The sequence below is a fragment of the Cavia porcellus genome, unplaced genomic scaffold (assembly GCF_034190915.1).
Source record: "Cavia porcellus strain 051 isolate PalLab524CR breed Dunkin Hartley unplaced genomic scaffold, mCavPor4.1 scaffold_3, whole genome shotgun sequence".
Taxonomy (NCBI): domain Eukaryota; kingdom Metazoa; phylum Chordata; class Mammalia; order Rodentia; family Caviidae; genus Cavia; species Cavia porcellus.
The window spans coordinates 105,852,379-105,864,630 of record NW_026947486.1 but is presented as its reverse complement, the minus strand read 5'-3'; the positions used below and the strand labels follow the sequence as shown (position 1 = coordinate 105,864,630).

At 37.1% G+C, this 12,252-nt stretch overlaps 1 protein-coding gene and 1 non-coding gene across 9 annotated transcripts in view; one reads left to right on the top strand and one right to left on the bottom strand.

Annotated features, from left to right (window-relative positions):
- The window catches only part of Atp11c (ATPase phospholipid transporting 11C), a 179,743-nt gene that overhangs the window by 37,456 nt on the left and 130,035 nt on the right, over positions 1-12,252 (top strand). The gene's annotated exons all lie outside the window — the stretch shown is intronic.
- LOC111755414 (U6atac minor spliceosomal RNA) lies at positions 249-371 on the bottom strand. The gene has a single exon (XR_002789966.1). It is a non-coding gene; the product is annotated as a U6atac minor spliceosomal RNA (small nuclear RNA).

Below are 12,252 nucleotides of genomic sequence, written 5' to 3'. Positions count from 1 at the left end.
GATGCCGTTTATCGGACTTAGGAAGTTCCCTTCTATTTGCAGTTAACTGAAAAGCTGTGTGTTTAATCATGAATTGCAGGTGAATGAATGTCACACTTTTTGTGCATCTATAATAATAGTTATATAAATTTTATTCCTCAAGCTGTTTATATTTTGGATGGCATTATGTTTGATGGATATTGAATCAATCTTGCATTTCTAGACCATATCCCATGTAGCTAATACGTAAAATTCTTGTATTTTGTGGACAAAAATTATGGATAGATGACATGAAGTAGGTGCCAGTTCCTTAACCACGTGTGTATTTCATAGGTCGTAGAAACTCGTTATCATTAAGGAAAGTGCCAATAATCTTACCTTTATTGTACCATACAGATAGCATGCTTTTGCCTTACCTTCATTTGTTCTTTAGGCTATCAGAAGGAGGGAGTCAGACATTCTGGTACATGCATCCAGTCTCAGCATTCTGATAGGCTGAGACAGGAAGATTGCAAGTTTAAACTTAGCTTGGGCAATTCAGTGGCTTAGTGAGACCCCGTCACAAAAGAGGTTTGAGGGTTGGGAAGATAGCTTAGTGCAGATGACCTGGGTTCAATCTCCAGTACTCAAATAATAAAATAATAAGAGAAAAGGTAGCAATATGATGAACACTAGACAGTGGTACATTTATTTATCAATGAGAAAATAAGCTCTATCAAGTATTTTTTTTTTTGCCTTTTTGAGACAAGTTCTCAGTATGTTCAGGTTGTCCTTCGTAGCTCAGGCTGGTCTTGAACTGACAATGATCCTCTTGCCTCAGCCTCCCAAGTACTGGAATTACAGATGTGTACCTTGCCTGTTTTTTTTTTTTTTTTTTTTTTTTTTTTTTTTGACTATCAAGTAACCTGTACCATTTAAGTCTTACAGCTACTGAATTACAGAGTTAGCATTTAAGTGATTTTGCAGGGTAAAACTGACTATCTGTCCACTATCTGGGAGTGAGTATGAGTATGTGAGTATATGGGCATTTTACGTGTATGAGACAGATTTGGTAAGAGAAATACTGTCATGCTTTTTATTTGCCATCTGTAAATCTGGGCTTTGAATATTTTGGTTACTCTTGGCCCATTTGTATCTCTGGGCCACAGTTTGAAAGTTTTAATGTAAAATATTAACATGGTATTTGTATGAAGAATACAGATAATATGTAAAATGCCTTTCACATGCAATGTGCTCAATATAAAAGTGATCATTGCTATATCATTGATACCATTAAATTTATTTTATAACTGAAAGTAATTTGGTTTTGAAAACTGCCAAGTAAACCTTAAAATGACTTCAGTAGTTGTTTAGTTCTTTTGCCAAAATAGCCCAGAGCAAACTAAAAATAGCTATTACAGTATTTCTTCTACTTTTCACCCTTCCCCTTTCCAAGTCAAAAGAACAGCAATATATTTACTAAATCAGTTTGGAAGATGTAAAAGTACTCATAAGTGCTTTGGGTTTTCCTTTTAGCTTACAAGGGATTATCTCAGCCTAGAAGACTACAGCTCCAATTTTAGTTCCTTAGTCATGTAGATTTGATGGTTTATGGCTTGTGAGACCTCTTCCCTAAAAGACAAAAACCATTTCAGACTGTCTGGAGGTATCTTTTTTTTTTCCCAGTGAGGTAATTTTGGTTGTCACAAGTAAAGCCTAAGAGCTTCAGTGAGTTTCCTTTGTCTGAGAGGAAGGATGAGGAAAAAAAAACCTGATTCTGAGAAAGTAAGTAATTAGGCTAACATTAAATGACACTTCAGAGCCCTCTGACCTTAGGAGGGCTAGGCTCCAGCTTTGTAAATCCATAGCTTTCCGAGAATTGATTCTTATGTAGCAACTCTGAAAAAAACAAAAACAGTAAAGAAAGAAAAGAAAAGCAAGTTATATAATCCCAAGGTACATTGGTACAGAGTAAACACTTCTATTTCAAAAGGGAGCAATAGAGGGGTAGACAAGGACTGGACCTAATGAAGACCAAAATTCAGCAGGGCAGACATAAGTCTTGTTTGTAGCTCCATGTCTGGTAACTGGACACATGGTAGTAAAATGTGAGATCCGGAGTGATTAGACAAGTGTACCCCTATGTCTTTCTGGTTGCACCTCTCTCTTGGGTGGGCTCTACCCTTGGAGTACAGCTTTGCTCAGCAGATGTCCCACATTCCCAGCATCTGCAATTTCCTGAGGTCTCCACTGCACCTTTGATTTCATTCCCACAGTTTACCCACTACCTTTCCAGGGACTTTTTGCCTGCCTTCTCAGACCTTTGTTTGAAATTCAAATTGGGAGCCTCCCTGACCCCATAACTTTGACTCGGCATGCTGGTAAAACTAGCATCACATGGACAACACTAAGATCAACTTTCAGCTCAGGCTGTAGCCTGGCCCTCTTGAACCATGGCTGTAGCAGTCTCTGAGTGCCTGCATGTCTGAGCACTGTGAAATGAATTCCTGGGAACCAATTCTCTAGGAGGCCTCAAGCAGTGACCTCAGGGACTTCCAAATGTAACTGCAATGGTTAGATCTTGTGAGTTCTGAAATGCCTTCAAGTAGTCTTTCTTCTTGTACCTATACAAAGTACTTGATTTCTTTTTAATGTTGCTGATCTTTTTAGCAGCCACACCTCTTTTGGCCTCGACTTTTGACCCTAACATGATTTCTTTTACCTGTAGTTTAAGTTTTTCAGTTTTTGTGTTCTGCTTCTTGCTCTCAGTTCTCATAAATAGGGCTAAAAGCAGCCACCAGTACCTATACCACAGCCTGAATATTGGGCTAGATTTAAATTTCCTCCACAAGATTAATTAGTCCATAGCCTGCCCTTAATCTCAGTATCCTTCAAAGTCTCAGTACATGGGCAAAATGTGGACACATTTTCTGTTACAGCTTAATGCACATGGCCTCTCGTCTACCTACCAATGGTGTCCTTGTTCGCAACTGAAACTTCTTTAGTATTTCCATTCTTAGTAGTATCCTGGTTTTCTGAGCTCTGACTAGATTCACACATTAAGCTGTGCTTCCAGCATTCTAAGGTTTCTCTAGCTAGTATCTCCAAACCTTTCCAAACATCTGTAAACTAGTTCCAAAATCCTTTAAACCACATGGTCAAGTACTGTAACAGCAATAGCCCTCTTTCTCTAGCATCAATTTTTTTTTTTTTTTTTAATTAGTCAGCTTTCCCCTTTCTGGACATAATAGCCGGTACCCATAATTTAAAGGAAGAAAGGTTTTAGTTATGTTTCAGGAGGTTCATTATATGCTTAGCAGGCTCCAAAGCAGAAACATCTTTGTAGGAGGGTGTGGTAGAGCACAACTGATTAGTTTGTGACAACTGGGATGCAGAGCAGGGAAAAGTAGGTGAGGTGCCATATATGCTAGCCAACATCACACCTATGTGAGCCACCCAGACTGAGCCTGTAGTGTGCTTTAGTAATGTGCTATGCGTTTCTTAATTCAGTAAAGTTGATACATCAGACTTTATGATCACACTGGGATGGCCTGAGGCACCTGTGCTGTGCTCAGTCATTGGCTGGGAGCACTACACTGAAGGTATGATTTCATAAAACCTGAGGATGAATTTCTGAGGCAGATACGATCCTGGTCAGTTGTGCTCCTTGGAGTTGGCGACCTTAAGTTGCCTTTTCTTTGTTGCCATAGTGCCTTTTTTCCTTCCATTTAATTTCTCCTGCATGTCCTTAAACAGCCAGCTTTAAATGCTTTTTCTTTTGGGAAACATTTCCTTGAAGAAAAGTCTCAGAATGTCTATGATGATCCCACCACCTACAGTGACTACTCGTAATCTTTGCCTGACAGAGCCCTGATACATTTTTAGAATTTGTATATCTACCACTCATTACATTATATCTAAACTTCTGATAGATGCTCAAGAAATACTTGTTGAAAGAATGCATTGGTGGAACATATGGAGCTCTGGGGAGAAGGTCCTTGAGGCAGAATGAGTTGCTTGAAAAAAACTTTAGGGTAAGAAAATTGAATGATTTTTCTCTGTGGTTATGATATTTGCCCCCCAATATATCTTGCCCAAAAGCTGTCATTTTGAGGAAAGTACATTATGATGTAAAACAGTGGGGGGAAAGGAGTGTTTTCCTGGCTGTTGAAGATGATTCATGTTTGAGAACTTTGATGAGAACAATGTTTGAGTATTTCCTGAGATACTTCTTTCCTGAGAGGAAACAGAATTGATGGAAATGGAATTTTACTGTTGCCAAGAAGTGTGATAAAGATCAAATTTCTGCCAGGGTGTGGTGGTACATGCCTGTAATCTCAGCACTTGAGAGGTTGAGGCAGGAGGATCACTGGAGTCTGAGCCCAGCCTAGACTATATAGTGAGTTCAAGGCCAGTCAGAAATGTGTAGCAAAATCCTTTCCCCCAAAACAAAAACAAAACAAAACAAAAGATCAAATCTTATGCCAGAACTACTACTACAATAGAAATTTCCATAGAGCAAGGAAATTTTAAGAGCCTTGGCTAATGGGTCATACGTATTTTGTGTTCAGAGCATCTGAACTGTAATTCTCTAATGGAATTTGACTAACTTTCACAATCCAGTTTGTAACATATGAATTAGAGAAGACCCATTCATCTTGACATTTGCTAACTCTGCCAGATATTGGTCATATTTTGATGGAAAGGCACAGAGCTGGCCAGGATCCTAAATCTTGGTATCACTGCCAGCTGACTACCACTGGCACATATTGCCACAGGAGATAAACATGCTGTAGATAAAGCCTGAGAATCATATTTTCTTTATCAGCCACACTTTTGGCCCCTGATCATTATGAAATGTTTTACTATAATCCCCTGAATTGGACCACGTAGGAGGCGCTTGCTCCTTTTTGCCCAGGCCTGTGTCTGTCTGAAGCAATCGTCCCCTAATTCCCATTTGAAGGGAGGCAAGTCTCTTCAATTGTAATGTGGAGATGAAAACAGTACCTATCCTGTGAGCGTGCTGTGGGGATTCAGAGAATGCTTGCTGAGAGCTTCCATTGTGCCTTGCACAGAAGAAGTACTTAATAAGTGGTAGCCAGGTTTTGTTATTATGTAGTAGAAGCAGGCTTCTGAGGTAGAAATCCTAAAATGTTGAGTATTGTCAGTTACTCACTCATGCATTCCTCCAGTGTCTCTTCTGTGGTAAAGCAGGTGACATTCTAAGGACCTCAGCTGCCAGGGCCCATAATTAATGTAACACATACGGTTGTTGATATACATGTTTTCTCACCAGTGCGGACAATTCAGTTTTGCGTTACTCCACTGTGCTCTAACCTGGTATGGACTGCCTTTTTTTCTTTTTTTCATCGACCTGTCTCATCTTCAAACTTGTTATAATTCTTATTTAGGTTTAACTGAAGAAAGTTCCAGACATGTGAAAATACAAGTGCATGACGCATTCCCTACCCCTTGAGATTTGCAGGTCAGCTAGTACTGCTTACCTTCTATAGCCTTTCTTCCCTTTTAGTGGCATTCCCTGTGTCTTCTGTTCTAAATAAGCTTTTTCTTATTGGGGTTGCCCTGGAAGTTTCTGGAAGTTAACTCTCAAGCTATTTCTCAAATTGTTTATCTCTTTCTCACTTGCACTTTCATTGTTCTGAGCTTGACTGTTGTCTTCTTGTTTCTAGAGGCAATAACTTCTTTGTCCATTCTTGTTCTAGTTTCCTCTCTACCCTAGTCCGACTATACATCGTATTTATTGTTTCCGTGATAACAGCTAACAATTATTGAGGGTCCGCTAACAGTATACTCCAGGCACTGTGCCAAATCCTGCTTTACTTCCTGACTTCTAGTCATAATTTTTCTATTTTCATTTTACAAGTCAAAAAGTGAAGCTTAAAGGATCATAAATACTGAAGATAAGTAGGTAGAGCTCGGGTACACATCTAGGCAGCCTGACTATACATGTAAACCCCTTGATTTTTTTTTTAACAAAATGTTCTGTTGCTTCTTATTAAGAAGGATAATAGTTCTCAGAAGCAAATAGTGGACTTGCACAAGGCATATGTGGAGCAGAGGCCATCTGTGGAAATGTTGCACTGGACTCTACTCAGTTCTTTAATGCCTTCATTTCTCCTTCCCTAAATTGCTCCACTGCATCCTGTCCATCTCTCCCAACACTGAGTATGTATAATTTATGGCAAACAGGTGACAGTTCATAACTCTTGGTGAGCCACAAACATGGAGGTTACTCATATACTGACATGTCTCTACTTAATGACATATATTATTATTATCATCATTATTATTATTTTGGTACTGAGAATTGAACTGAGGATCTTGTGCTTGCCAGGTAGGTGCCGTGCCACTGGGCTATATTGCCAGTTGTATTGCTTTGCATATGCCTTAAGGATTGTCATCAACTGAAATGATTTCTTTGTGCCTGACAAGGTGATACATTGTATCTTTTGGTCATCGGTCATTAATATTAATTGCTATTTCTTTTGAGGTGCAAGAAGAAATCCAAGTATGAACAGTCAAAGAAACAATAAAATGAAAGAACAGTATAGGAAAGGCCCGGTAGTTGGCAATACACACAGGTTCACAGGACTTACAGAATCCCAAACTTTGGACCCCAGAGAAATGTCCTTTCAAATAGGTTCTACTATTATCCCTGCTTTGTAACTCAGGCTACAAATATGTATCACATGCAGATTGGTAGACTTCTTGTTCTAAGGAAATTTACTTTATTAGGAGCTGAACTGTACTTTTTTGCCTTTGGCATTGCTTTGTTTAGAAAGGGCTCTTGAAAATTATCAGTGTGGTTGGGAGGGTCCTTCCGGAGACAGTGACTTTTCTGGGTCAGTTATAAATAATCACTTGGGGAAAAAACCAACTATTTTTAATGCTGTTGTTGATAAAGTGGCAATGGCGTTTTCTTTCTATTGATACTTTATCAATAAGTTTTCTAGTAAGTTTTTTTTTGGAGAAGGTGATATTCAAGATTGTATGTTGGTACTATTTTCCCCCAGACTACCCTGTATCCTGTTAAAGTCCTAAGTGCTTGTCTTAGTGACTTTTTCCGGTACATAGTACCCAATGCCTGTAGATTAAAAGAGAAGAGGTTTATTTTAGCTTGCATTTTAGTTCATGGTTGGTTGACTGTCAAGAAGTAGCATAGCAAAGGAGCATATAGGAGGAAAGCTGCTCTCATCGAGGCAGCCAGGAAGCAGAGAATTCAGGGAGGAGCTGGGAGGGAATTATACCTGTTGAGGTCACTACCTAGATCCTAGGTCTCATTCACAGCTAAATTTGTGTGATTTTAATCTGAGAACACAATATTTGATTTAGTATTTATTTTCACAGTAGAATTTAAAGTGTAACAAAAATAGTATGATAAGAGAAGATTGAGTCCTAAATTTGTTTGATATATTCTCCATCAAGGTCTGAGCTTGCATTGGGAAGAGGAGGTGGTAGGAGTGGGAAGAAAATTGAAATCAGATGTCAAAATTGGCTGGTCATGGAAATAGATGTCAATATCCATCTGCCATCTGCCATTAAAACTAATCAAAATAAGAGGAATCAGGAAACCTCACTGTAAAACCAGATCAGTTTCATTTCCCTTTCCTTCCATCCTCATTCAGTTTATACTCATTGTGTCTGTTTTTATCTGGAAAGCAGTATGCTGTAGAGTTTTCTTACCATACTATAGGATAAGTTTGGGGAATGAAAAAGGAAAGGTCACAATGAACCTTACCTATAGAGATTGTCATTGACTAGGTTTGGTTTGGAGCACAGTGTTCTGCTTTTGAAAAACTTCCTTGGAATTATTCTTCAGACCTTTTCAGAAGAAACTTGAGAAAATTTGGTTTGTATACCCTCACAATTGGTCAGTTGTGGCATAGACACCTGGAGTCAGTAGTGAGTACTGGCATTCAGGCATACATATTCACATAACCTCTTACACTTCTGCCAAAACAGAAATAATGCATCTTTCTTCAGTTTTAGAGAATCAACTTTTTATATTGATGTGGTTGCTAATCATACCTAAGGTTTATTGAATGCTTTTAAAATTCCAGTTCCTGGGGCTGGGGATTTAGCTCAGCGGCATAAGCGCCTGCCTTGTAAGCAGGCAGTCGTGAGTTCAATCCCTGGTACCGATAAAAAGGAAAAAGGCAAAAAAAAAAAAAAAATCCAGTTCCTCTGATGTGCAGCATGGAGAAATTATCTCAGAGAGGTTTATATAATTTGCCCAAATCACATGGCTATCAAGAAGTTTACTCAAGTAATCTACTCCTTTTGTATTCTTGTTTATTCTTAGTAGACCTCATAGAATTGGACTCATAGCACTCCTTTGCTCAGGAGTCACTGGTTGGATTCTAACTCTTACACTGCATTATCTTTGAAGCCAACTTGCTTTTTAGAAACAGTTTACTTTTTTTGATAGTACTAAAAATTGAACCAGGACCTCATACATGTAAGGCAAAGTGCTCTATCATTAGCTGTTCACAGTTCTTTTTTTTTTTTTGGTCTTTTTCGTTTTTATCAGTACCAGGGATCGAACTCACGACTGCCTGCTTGCAAGGCAGGCGCTTATGCTGCTGAACTAAATCCCCAGCCCCCTGTTCCCAGTTCTTAAATTTTTTTTCTTGATATTATAAAGTGGGAAGAAACTTCAAAGGAAAGAGAAACTGGGATGGGAGAATGGAGAAATGAACAGAACAGCAAAAAAGAAAAAAAAATACACACACATACACGCATGCACGCTCGCACCCACACAGTGCATACGCACAGGGTCCGGGGATTTAGTTCAGCAGCATAAGCGCTTTCCTTGCAAGCACACAGTCATGAGTTCAGTCTCCAGTTCCAAAGAAAAAATGTCCCTTAAGAAAGCAATTTAGATTTTCAGAATAGTAAAAAGAATCATGATGGTTTGCATTATATTGGGGCTTGGGATTTAGCTCAGCAGCATAAATGTCTGCCTTGCAAATGCGCAGTCATGAGTTCAATCCCTGGTACAAAAAATAAAATAGGCACACACACAATACTGTTAAGAAAGTTATACTACTAATTTCTCTTAGTTCATTGAAAATAAAAATTCATGTTGATACTGTTTAGACAATTAAGTGCTGATGTCTTGTACTCTGTGTAACAATTTGAAGATAACAATACACAATGTATTAACTACTGTTACTCTATTTTGTTTTGAAATTTTGTGTTTTTTTTCTCTTTAAAATAAAAAAAAGAATATCTTGAGTCAGGGTCCCACTAAGTTGCCCAAGCTGCTCTTGCACTTGGATCTTCTTGTTTCAGCTTCCTGAGTAGCTGGGATTATAGGACTGTGTCACCACATCTTAAAAATAAGTTTTATTTGTTGTAAAATAGACACAATAAGATTGACTAACTTAGCCATTTTAATTATGTGGCATTAACGTGCATTCATGCTGATAGGCAACAAGTACTATCCATCACTGTTACTCCTTTCATTTTGAAAACCAATCTCTATATCAGCTTTTAGACCTTTTAACGGTAACAAACAGCTGGCTGTGGCACCAGTGCCATAGGTGCACCACCACTACTCTACCCATTTTACAGTACCTAATCATTTCCCTCTCCCTCTAACCTCTTGCAACCATTGTTTCTGCTTTCTTTGATGAAGCCAGTCAGTTTTTATAAGAACTGTATACCTGTAATCTCCAGTCATGATATCATTTAATTTTTCAGATAGAAAAATCACAAGCCATATTTACAAACACGTACTCAGCTTTGCAGCAAGAAGCTATGGACATTTTAAATCTTAAAAATCTGTGCTATTTTATCTCTTGGGGCACTTGAGGTCTGCTTCACTGTAAAACAACTAGAATTATATTTGGCAACTAATACCTAAAGCTACATTGAAACGCAAAACAAGCCCTACTAGGTGGCTCTTCTATTCTTGGGAGGGCAGTTTCTCTGGAAAATCAACACATTTCTGGTCACATGAGTTAATGTACATTGCTGCATCAGATATACTCAACGACTTTAAATAATGAGATCATGTGTTTTGGGATGCTTTGGACACAGCAAATCATCATATGCTAAAAACGCTGATTATGAAAGCTCAAGCATCACTTTTTCCTTTCATAATTTGCGTGTGTGTGTGTGTGTGTGTGTGTGTGCATGTGTGAATATTATTTTTTAGTACTGAGGATTGAACTTAGGGCTGAGGATTGGAATGAAGGCCTCATGCTTCCTAGAAAGTACTTGCTGTTACTACTTGTCTACATTCCTAGGCAGGCCCCTGCCATTTTTTAAAGTGAATCATTTAAATGTTATGGATATTTAGGAAACTTGCAGACAGATATAATACTTCAATTATATGTTTTGAAGATATACTTACCACCACCACACACTGTTTTTCTTGTCTTTCTGGGAAAATTTTAAACATAGAAGTTTTAAAAATTTTTTTAAAACAAAATTTTTTGTAGAACAGAGAAGTTAGATGAGAGTACAACAGAAAAAATATTTATAGATATAGGCAGTGGTGTTATAATGTTGAGTTTTTTATCTGGTATCTTGGTGACTTTTGTTAAATTTAATTATTAGGGGCTGGGGATTTAGCTCAGCGGCATAAGTGCCTGCCTTGCAAGCAGACAGTCATGAGTTCAATCCCCGGTACTGATAAAAAAATTTAATTATTAAAGTTAGTTTCAGATGTTACTATCACTCTGAAAGTTACTGTGGGCAAATCAGTCTTCAGCTATTTAAATACAGCATTGCTGTATTTTAATTACTTAGGTCGTATGAAAATACTTGAGTTGTTTCAGCCAAATAGGAACTGAAGGAGACTTTGTAATTGAAAATTTGGACATGTTTTTATCTAATCATAAAACTGATATAAGTGATTTCTTTTCATCCAGGGTTGTCCCTTTTATTCTTGCATTTACATTTCATGCAACTAGGATAGATATGATTAAAAATAATTAATTGATGTTATTGCTTATGTCTGGATATCGCTCCAGAGCCTCATGGAGTCATAGATGGGGCTTTTTCAGAGGTGGCTGAATCTAGAGTGTGTTGATTGATTTCATGGTGCAATGCTGGAATCAAGGGCATGAGAATTATTGATGTGAGTGCCACCTCCCCTAAGGGTAGGTAGCCTGGATAAGATAAAAGGGGCAGAAAAACACTGCTAAGATCCTTTGCTTGTTTTGCTGCCTTCTGCCCACCATGAACTATTTCTCCTCTGCAATGGTTGTCTGCCATGCCATTCGAGTCAGTTGATATAGATTGAAAACTGTACAAACTGTGAGCTAAATAATCATTTCCTCCTTTAAATTTGGGTGTTGAGTATTTTATCTCATCAACAAGAAAAGTATCTAAAACAATTGCTAATTTGTCATCAAAGTTTTTTATTAAATGGAGGAGTATTACATAAGTTTAAAAAATTTAAAATTACAATAGGTATAAAAAGTTAGCATCCTTCATTTACATTTACAGCCCTATTCCTTAAGTAATCATTGTTGTACTCTTTGTCTAGGATTCTGATTGGTTTTTATGTCTCTGTAAGCGTATGCACACATTCATACATTATGTCTTTGTTTTATACATGGTAGGAATCATTACAGGGCATAGTATTTTTCAATTTAGTTTTTAAACTTTTAATATATGTTATATGAAAATACAACATATATTTCAAATTGGTACTTACAGAGCTACTCATATTTTGTAATAGTTACATAGTACTCCATGTTTGGATATTGTGTGGTTTAACTTTCTTTACCTAATGTATATTTGTAATATTTAATTTAGTTTTTCTCAGTATTATAAACATTGATGTTAACAGACTATCTTCTACATTTATTTGTAGAATCATACAACAATTTTTTCAAAGGAGAATTGGAGTACTATTAATCAAAAGTATACATTTGAGTCTAAAAATTTTTATATAATTTTGAGAATTGTTTATATTCTATTTTGCTTTAATGTAGGCATAAGATTCCTGCTTTGTACTGTTTTTACTGAATTGCATGTTTTACAATGTTGTGTTTTCATTTTTCTTTGTCTTAAAATCTTTTCCTTTGATTTCTTTGACTTGTTGATTATTCCAAGTATGTTTATTTTGTACATATTTGTGCCTTTTCCACTTTTCCTTCTATTTATTTATTCTTTCATACCATTGTGGTATGAAATTATACTTAGTATGATGATATCCATCTTTTTAAATATGTTAAGACTTAATTTTTGGACTAATGTAATCTATCTTAAAGAATGTTTAATCTGAACTTAAGAAGAATGTGTTTTCTGATGGTA